At 32.3% G+C, this 10,534-nt stretch overlaps 1 protein-coding gene across 1 annotated transcript in view; it reads left to right on the plus strand.

Moving 5' to 3' along the window:
* The window catches only part of LOC136037674 (methionine synthase reductase-like), a gene marked incomplete at its 3' end in the record, with an annotated part of 463,030 nt that overhangs the window by 396,993 nt on the left and 55,503 nt on the right, over window positions 1–10,534 (plus strand).

The following is a 10,534-nucleotide window of genomic DNA, read 5'->3' on the forward strand; positions in this document are numbered from 1 at the left end:
CCAATGCATTAGAGTAGAGTTACATCTATAGCGGATGAGGGTAACCTAAGTATCGTCGTTGTTATAACTCAAATTGGACTGATACAAACACGAAGAATTTTAAGATAACCTTTCATTATATAGAATAAGGAAAGGATTATTGCAGAGTGGCATGATATAATCGTCAGAATGCTTTTTCACTAAAACGAAAATCTAATGCCACATCAATGTTGAATATGTTTGCAGGAAGAGTCAGGCAACGTATTTATACAAATACATCTACAAAGATAATTGTACTTCAATAAATGATGTCGACATGTAACAGTGTTTGGTTTATATTGAAGAAGCAACATTGTAGATGGAGGCTGCATTACACCAACTGAAGTTTACTGGTGACTATTTGGACTGGAAATCCAAAGAAAAAGTCATGTCTTTCAGTGCTTGAATATTCGTTTATCCAGGCAACACCCAATGTAAAATATTAAAAAAACACAGGAAGATTTGGTACATATTGGAAAACGAGGCTCATTAAAAGCCTATTTTTGATATAACCAGACATTGAAGCAATTGCAAACCAGCCAAATATTTACTATTATTGGCATATACAAGGGCACATACAAGGCCAATTACATTCTGTCATTTGCTTGTAATTGGTCGAAAAAACAACGTAAATAATGTAGCTCATCTAAAATGCTTCTATTTGTGAATACTTCCGTGTTTGTCATATTTCACAAATCTCACTACTACGAATAATACTCTTGATGTGACATACTAACAAGTTGGCTGAGCTTATTGCCTCGCAGTAAATATTAAATAGTGGATAGATGGCTTAGAACAATTTTCAGTGCCCAAATTGCTTTCCGTAATGCGACTAGTTTTCATTCAGATTCTTGTTTTTTACGGGCTGCAGATAGAAAATGTCTTTAGGAAAGATTGCAAAATCAGTTGACTGATTTTATTCTGAATACACGGCGAAATAATGCATCATAGGTTACTGCCATCAAACGTGGTTATCGTATTATTGCATCCGAGTTGCAAACAAAAGCAAGAGAAGGCCAAGATTTTATTTTTTGGGGGAACACATGGTATGCACAACAATAAGACTTACAAAGATGGCCAAAAATGAGCGTTCTAAATTCTCATGAGTAGCCTGCTGCTGGAGGACATATATATTGGCAAGGAAAACAGATTGAAATCGTGAACAATATTCTAGGAGCTACCAGTGACCCTAAATATATTGGAAGAAAAGTTTTTCATTGATGGACAGGCGGTACCAGTAAAGCTTCTCTGTATAAAACTTATACCACATTTTTTATGGTCAAAACCGCAAAGCAAAATGTATTCTGTTTAGCAGAATCGCATCAAATTAATTGCATTTCGGACAATTAGCGCGCAAGACATTTGACTTTAAAGTCCTACTTCCATAAGATTCAATTTCCAGCGTAAAATCTGGTTCAAACCGAATTTCGCAATTAGATCGAGTTGACGTTTTCTTTATAGACGATGCAACGATGTTACTTAAGTATTACACATGGAAAGAAAAAACTAGTGTAAGATAAAAAAGGATCAAGAACAATCAAGGAACCGAAACATCAAAAGATCTACTCGCTTGCCTTGTAACAACTAGAATTCATGGCATAGGAAACTTAAAGATGGAATTTTTAACATCCTTTGCAAGATCTTCATTTTATCAGGATCCAACCACCAGGAGATCGCCGAAGATGGATAGAAAGCTCTGCTCCGCATACTCAAAGAGAAAAAAATGAGGAGGACCTGAAGGATGTTTGGGATCCATTATTTACAATGAAAGTTGCAAGTACATATACTGTGCCAGCGGGTGGAAGTCTCTCCGATGCACCTGCCATTGGAACTGTTTGCCCTCTAGCTTTGCTTGCAGGAAATGTAACGGGGTGTTTTGTGCTAACGCTGGAGCAAGAGAGAATGAGGAAGATAATGAAGAAGAACAGGAAGAAGAATTAGCTTCAGGTTGTGCTTTGAAATCCCAATTTTTTAGTGATTAATTTACCAGAGTTTTAAATGTGACTTTAACTAACTGATAAAAAGGAAACCTAAAATAGGGAGCCACAGCCTTGTACTTTGCTTCGACTTAGAGGGTTATGCTGCAAAATTTATCAATAAATAAGAATGTAATAAATAATTTCGCAAATTTAATAAGGAATTAGAAAATTCTTTGTAGTTTTTGATCGTGCATTATATTTTAAATTGATTTCAAATAGCATTAAAATGTTCATGCAAAAAGGTATACAAATCTAACGTTAATATCATAAGACTAAAAAACCAACAGCTTTTATACCTAAGAAACAAAATATCATTAATATTATGTAAAAGGCGTCTGGAATTTGTGTTTCAGACAAGATTTTTGGTTTTTAAATTCTATTGCAACGAATAAATTTAGCATAAGTGACTGAGAGGATTGGAAGGCATCTAGCCCCCCACAAACGTTCAATTTGTCCAAAGTTGTCAAATCAAAATCTTAAGAAAACCATTCTGTTAAGCATAATAGCTACGCCTTCGCGGATGACATGGCACTCACCACGTGGTAGGCGTAACCAGTAACTGCATATATTATAAATTTTCAAATTACGCATCAAGATAATTATCTTCTTTTTAATTATATTCAGTTATTCTTCAGTTTTAAGTCATGAGTAAACAAATAATTAATTTCAATTGATTTAAAAAATTCTGGCATGAATTCAATTCATCCTTCCTATGTATGATTCATGGATTTATACATTTTTTAAGATTTGTACTCTGCATGGATTCATCATAATACTTGCGGTTGCTTCTCTTCTAACCGCATATTTCGTTACCACTTCGTTGCGACTCTTACTGTCACTTGTGTTCTAACCGAAAATTTTATTTTTCATTTTCATTCATCATTACCTCAGACATTTATCCCATGGCTTGTGCTTTAGCTAAACATGATATAACTACACATGACATCATACTGAAAACAGATTTTGCTGTGCCAAATTTTTTTTACTGCAATTTAATGTGATTTTCACTATCGCGAGTTCTATGCCTTTTGCTTTATTTGTTCAGAGTCATTCCTCATCGATAATAATTTGGCATACCTCATACATGTTACAAACATCAAGACTATCCCTCGGAAAAAATGGAGTGAGTTGGTCTTTAAATGGATGTGGAAGTGACGTCATTTCTGCAAAAAATTTTTACGATTAGATGTTATCCTTCCTGTCTTTTATTTTCCATCCGCAGATATTGTTGTCTATCAATTTCATTTATGATTCATTGTGATGCTTGCTGTCAGATGTCTTCTAACAGTATTACTCGTTGTGCTTCATCATCGTTCATCATTTTGTCAGACATTTTTTCATGACTTTTTTTAACGGTTCAGGTTCATTTATCATCTTGTATAACTTCACATAACCTCATAGATACAAAAAAATTCTTTTTTCTTGTTCTCCCAGCATTTACGTTTTTGCTATGATTACGTTTACGTTAATCGTATTAAAAAACAAATTTTCCAACAAAATTTAATTACTTTGGGTAAGTTTATTTTTACTTTTTACGAAATTTACCGCCAAAATTGTTCCAAGAGTTTATTGGCTAGAGTTTAATAGACATTCAAATCAAGACAATCCAAGTGCCTATTTTACAAATTTCACTTCACTTGACTTTATTAAGCAAGAAAAGACATACATAAATCTTATATAAAGGAGACAGGGAAGCAACTCATTTTGTCTCCTTTAACAATAGAGAAAAAAAGAAGTAATTAAACCTCAATAACTAGCACGGAGTACATCTTTTCAGGATGTTCTGATGAATATGATGTACATCCACTCTTTTCATGGAGGAAGTTTCAATACTAATAGTTTTAAATGACACGTGCTTCACTGCTCTCAAACTTTTCCCAAAAACAACGAATTTTGACTTCTCTAGGTTAAGTATTAGTCGATTAGCCTGAAACCAAGAATTTATATTAAAAGCAACAGTTTCGAGGGCCACTCGTAGGCCCTCCTCGTTGCCCACCTTCAAACTAATTGCTCTGTGTCATCTGCAAAAAATATTGGTAATTCATTATCCAAAGGCATACAGTTTTGAAGGTCATTTATGTATATAAAAAGAGTAACGGCCCCAGTACAGACCTTTGTGGAACACTTATGTTGTTTAAAGAAAAATATAAGATTATTCCTCACCAACTTGTACTGTAAAACTTCTTTCTAATTAATAAGATATCATTAAATTAAGAGCATGTCCACGAATTCCTATGTGTTCCAACTTATCAAAAAGAATTCCATGTTGTATTGTATCAAAAGCTTTTTTAATGTCAAAAAATACAGTTGCCGCAAAATGTCTATCATCCATAGCATCTGATAAGAAATTATGTAAAGCAGCTACTGCTTGCTTTGTTGACCTGCCCCGCAAGAAACGAAACTGATTGGGAAAAAAAATATTTTTTTTACCAAAAATGATTTAAATCTACTCTATGTTATTTCTTCATATACTTTAAAAAAAGGTGATAAAATAGTAATAGGCCTATAATTATCTGGATTATCTTTACCGCCTTTTTTAAACAAAGGTAAAACCTTAGCTACTTCAAGATAAACTGAAAAAAAGCATTTTTCAAGAAAGAATCAAAAATAAATAAATTATGGCTGAGAAAGTATTTCAGCTAATTCTTTAAACAGAGAAGTAGACAAACCGTTAAATCCCATCAGCAATCCGTTTTTCAAACTAGTAACAGCTCTTTGAAATTCCATGAAATGGATAGGGTACATAAATATAGTCTTAACTACTATATTTAGAATATATTTTCTATGATTATGTGTCCCAGCAGAAATTTGATCCACCAGATCAAGTCTAATTTTCCTAAAAAGGTTAACAAATGCTTCTGCCATTACTCTTTCATCCGTTATTTTTAACAATTTCATTAGTTGTAATGCGGGATGGAATATTTCTTGTTTTTACATTATTTATTCTTTCATTTATAATTTTCCATGTCCTGCGGTGAAACGCATTCACAAAATTTCTTTTGGTAATATTTTGCCTCTGCGTCTCTGAGAACAAAAGTTAACCGATTTTTATATTTTTTTAAGTTTAAATATTAATTTCATTTGGATACTGCATATTCACCTTATATAATCTATTTTTTTTCTTTCATACTATTTAAAAAGCTTTGAGTAATCCATAGCTTACGAGGTAAGTCCTGACTTGTTCTTAATACCAAAGGACAAACTCGGTCAAATATTTGGTTAAACTTACTATAAAATAAAATAATTGACTGATTCGGGTCTTCAATATTAAACAGATCACTCCAATCTATATATCTTATTTTTATTTTCATCTCATTTTTTTTTACGGTTAATTACCCTGTTATAACTTTTATTTTGTCTGTTATCATGCTTCATTACTGATCCAAAGAAGTCAGAAACAACAATACAATGATCAGACGTATCATTTAAAATAATATGGGTATAAAAGAAATTTTCCGATGTGAAAATGTTATCAATAAGAGTTGCATGGTTATCACAAATTCTTAACGACAGTAAGCAAGTAGGTAACAAACCATGCAAAAATGAAATGTTTCAAAATTCGAATCCCTTATTAGATGTCTAAACATATTGACGCATTATATCAATATTAAAATCTCCTATTAAATAATATGGATGGTGTTGCAGGGTGAGAGCGTCAAACAATGACTCATAATGTCTTCAAAACTCTTCAAGACTAGACGATGGTGGCTGATCTACTACAATTACCAAAAACGTATATCTTCCATCATTCACTTTTACAACACATATCTCAAATGGCATCTCAACATTCCAAATCTTAAAATCATTGCATAAAGAAGATGGAAAGTCATCTAGTATAAAAATACCTACTCGTCCCCTCCTAATTTGTTTGCAACTAACACCAAAAAGTCGATAATTTTCATCATGTTAAAATGTATTATTTTCATCAAGAAATGTTTCACAAATTCTTAACATATCTGTTGAAGATATTTATACAAAATAATGCAAAAAATTTAGGCTTCTATTTAGTCCTCCACAATTCCAAAATGACATTCGTCTTATATGATTATTCCAAGGTTGGAGATCATGAATGCATAAATATTTATTTTTAGGTGCAATACAAGGAACTGACAAATCTTGATCTTGTTACAAAATTTTAAAATTTTTAAATTTATATCAAGAAGATATTTTTCCAATTCCTCCAACCTACCACCATTTGCAAAATACTCAAATCATCAATAGTCCCAATTCAATAAAAATACCACATCCCATCTCAGTGAGCCAATGTAAATACAAAAAGAGGAAAGGAAAGTAAAACGCAAGAGAAAAAAGCCGAATATTTCGAAAATAAGAACAAAGAAAGATAAAAATAGAAATAAGAAGAACAAGAAAAAAAGAAAAAGAAGAATATAATCTCTTTTTGCCTTCTTTTTTATTTCAGTAATTATTCACATTATCATACGAAGGAAAGTGCAGTTTAAAATGGATACATGAGCAAGATCATATCCCAACGACAGTCATAAATGCAGCAAACAAATCGCGAATACTCATGATAAACTATAAATCCACTAAAAAAATACTAAGCAACTTTTTCACTCTATTTCTCATACATGCATCTCACTTAAAGGACTGTATACCTTCTTCATTATAAATTAAGTATAATACAAGCAGGATCACTGGGGGATCTGAACACTAATTCTCTTTACTCTAAATTATTTTTGTTTAATTCTAAAAGAATTGCGAATGTCACGAACTTCTTTTGTTACATAATCTGTTATATAGATATAAGGGGATTCACATCAGGCTACTCTTCTGAACGGGTTAACCCGAAATTTTGGATTACAGAAATTACAGAATTTGTCCTTATCATCCTGAAGCAGGATTCTGATAAATCGATCTGTAAACTCCTGTAGTTCAAATCGGATATTAATTCCAAGGTGGGAAACTAAGGCATCAACATGATCTTTACCCCTTAATTTAGGTTTAATTTTAATGTTTCATATATTATTATTCCTTCTTTTATTTATGTTTCCTAACAAAAGGACTGTAAATGGTAATTCACCCAAATCAGGCTCCTTTTCAATCTGGTTTTGTAATGCCGATATTTTCTGCTTGATTCTAGATAATAAACTTCCTTTGGAGGTTTTTGCTAATTCTAGATCTTCAACGCGAGATTTTAGGGACTCAGAACCAGATTTAATGTCAACGATTTCCATTTTTATTTCTAAAATATCATATTTAGTTGCTTCGATATTAGATATTATTTTTCGACTCTTCACTCCTCTCAATCACTTTGTCTTGGTCGTTTTCCGCTTTTTTTAACCATATTTATATTCAATAATGTTTATAATTTTCGAAAAAAAAAATGAACAAACGCCCCAGATAATTTACATGCAATGGGGATTATTTCATGCCTTTTTTAAAATAAAGTGTAATTTTCAATGTTCAAATTTCATAACTTATGACATTTACTCCTGGGACTGCGATGGTAACGTCCAGATATTTAATATCACAATCCATAATAATAGTCATCTACTAACAGTTGCTGAAGTACAACGGCTACAGAACGGCCAAGCTGAGATGGAGGATTGAAGTTCGAGTCACTCTGTAGTAAAAATTCCGGATTTAGAAGTAAAAGTAGTTGTTTGATATAAAAGATATTACTGTCGCACATGTACTTCCACAAATATAATTCTTATGCTTGTAGAAGTGATCTGGTATTATTTTGTGGCAGAAACTGCATCTTTTTTCTGAATTTAAATTAAAAAAACTGTTGTTACAGCACTTGTTTAATGTGTTAATCCAGCTTTCGTTGAATAAAAGCCAATTTTTTCCTTCTTAAAAACCAGTTTGTTTTTCATAAAAGTCAAATAAATTTTGCTCAAATTCTCATAAATCTAATTCCTGAGTGGTCCATCCTTAAGCCTTAACCATAAATGAAAGATTTTCTCCGTATCACAAATGTAAAGAACCTTCGAGTGAAGCCGCTTGTTGAGTACTCCCAGTCTCAAGCATTATCCTATAAGACTCCTTATTTTTGTAACGATGACTAAATGAGTTGAAACTTAACATTCAATATTCTTCTAAATACAGATAGAATACGCCCAATTTGATGATTATTGTCTATAGAGCGGATACAGACATTTCTATGGCCTGAGCATTGCTATTAGAATCCAGGAATTCTGTGTGAACTAGACTTAACTATAAGCTTTTGCAGACGAAAATAAAAAGTAACATTTGAACTAAAGGTGAGCAGAAATTCGCCTTTACATGAAAGGGATTGTAGTCCCAGTGTTCCCATTTCTTTTGCGCTAAAGAAAAGTTTGATGGATCGATTGTATTGAAGGGTCGTTCACTTTTTGTCACATCATTAGCTACCTGGATCACCATTTATTTGGAGTCTCAAGAGTTTCTTGCATAAATATTCGGAAACTGTGTTTTTCTCGGGCCCTAGCACTTGGCACGATTGTATATATCATATTCTCAATTTACGTACTAGCTTAATTATTGTCTTATTCTTTAGTTTTAAGCAAAGAGGTGGTAAACCATAAATATGAATAGATTTAAGAAACTCTGGCGTGATTTCAATGTCTTCTTCTTTGGAGTTGTTTTCTCTTGCAACCCATTGTGATTCTCGTTATTGCTTTTCTTATAACCACAAATTTTGTTTAAAAAACAATATAACCACAAATTTTGTTTAAAAAACAGTATAAGCATTACATATCTTCTAATCACAAATTTCGTAGTTCATTTTTGTTTGTTATTACCTCAGATATTTTTCCATGTCATTTTCTTTTAGCTGTTTGGATTCATTCATCATCTTACTTAAATTTGCATGACGCCAGCGAAACCAATTTTTTTTTCCACATTATAACCACAGATTTTGCTGTAAAAACTACTTGTTTTGAAATCTAATATGATTCCCACTATCACGTGTTCTGCGCATTCTGATTTAGATGTTTGGAATCATTTACGGCACTTTCAATTGAAATAAGAAATTTTTGAGTGAATTCAATTCATCCTTCTTTTTTGTCCTTAATAATTTCTAAAATAACGCGCTTCTTAATTCCATTCTAATTTGTCTTCATATCACAGATTTTGTTGTGCAACATTTTCGTTCGCAATTTGATGTAACTCAGTGTTGTCTGTTCAATGCCTTGTTTACTAATCACAGATTTTGTTGGGCTTCATTTTGTTCATGATCACCTTAGACATTTTCCCATACCTATTGCTTTGGTTGTTCGGTTTTATACATCTGATAATTTCGCATTAAGTCATAGATACGAAAAAAAAAAACTCCTATGCAGCCCCAATAAGGAACAATAAATTTTCCAAATTTGGAAATTTTCTTAAAAATTCCAATAAGCTTTCTTCTGGAGAGAGATCATTTTCCAGGCTAAAACCAATAAGTAAAACTATTCGATATCAACGATAAATCAGAACAATTGTGGACAATAAATCAGATAATAGCTTAGCAATTGTGTTTATTGAAAGTCAAGACGAAAGGAAAATAGACTTTAAAACTGTATAAGAAGAATTTTCAGAACAAAGTAGAAATATGCGAATTCATGTGCCCCTAATCGGTAATGCAAATTACAAAGGTATTTTGAGTAGTTTCATAATTTCTAGGGGACATAAAAGTAAATTATTGTAAGCAGAAAATGGATACAAAATAGAATAAAAGAGGACAAGAACGTATGCTCTAACTGAACAAACTGGACCATGAAATGAAACAAGATCAAGAAATCGACCTAAGAAATGTAGATGTACATGATAATGAACACTGATTTAAGAGTGAACATTGATTTGAGGCAATGGTAAATGAAAATAAAGATATGTGCTTAGCACATTAGCAAAACTGACAATTAGAACAGTCTAAAAACGAAACTGAATAACATAGAAATATGTAGTTGAGCGATAAGTGGCAGTGAGAATCACGACGATTCAAAAATGAGAGTGAAAAACAAACAAAAAAATATGCGGTTACAAGACATGTGACCATGAGGTTCGGAAAGGATAAAAATGAAAATGAAAAATAGAGTTATGTGTGGTTATAAGATAAACAACAATGAAAACAAAGAAATATGAAGTTGGAAGATAATCAGCAGCAAGAATTACAAGCAACATTGGCAATCAAAACGTGTCAAAAATGAAAGTGAAGAACAAAGTTAGGTTAGCAGACACACTAAAGCCAGTATCAGAAAGTATAAAAAATGATAATGAAGATAAATAAAAAAATCTGTATGCAGAAGACAGCGAAAATGAAAACGAGTAAAACATGAAAGTGCAGAAGAAATTTAAATATAGAAAATAAATAGGTTAGAAGAACGATACCATTGCAGTCTGCGAGGCCAACAAACGCTGGTGTGAAACATATTAAGAACCTACAGAGATGACGTAAACTACGCAAATGTTATTCACAAGTCATTCATACCTCTCAACTCTGTATAGATTCACCATTGAGTTTTTTATTTTCCCACAGGCAAGGTAGCTAACAAAGATGATTTACTTGGAGGCTGCTGCCTTCTTGGTTGAATTCCATCGTGGCATATCAACAA

Source organism: Artemia franciscana, chromosome 17 (assembly GCF_032884065.1).
Source record: "Artemia franciscana chromosome 17, ASM3288406v1, whole genome shotgun sequence".
NCBI lineage: Eukaryota > Metazoa > Arthropoda > Branchiopoda > Anostraca > Artemiidae > Artemia > Artemia franciscana.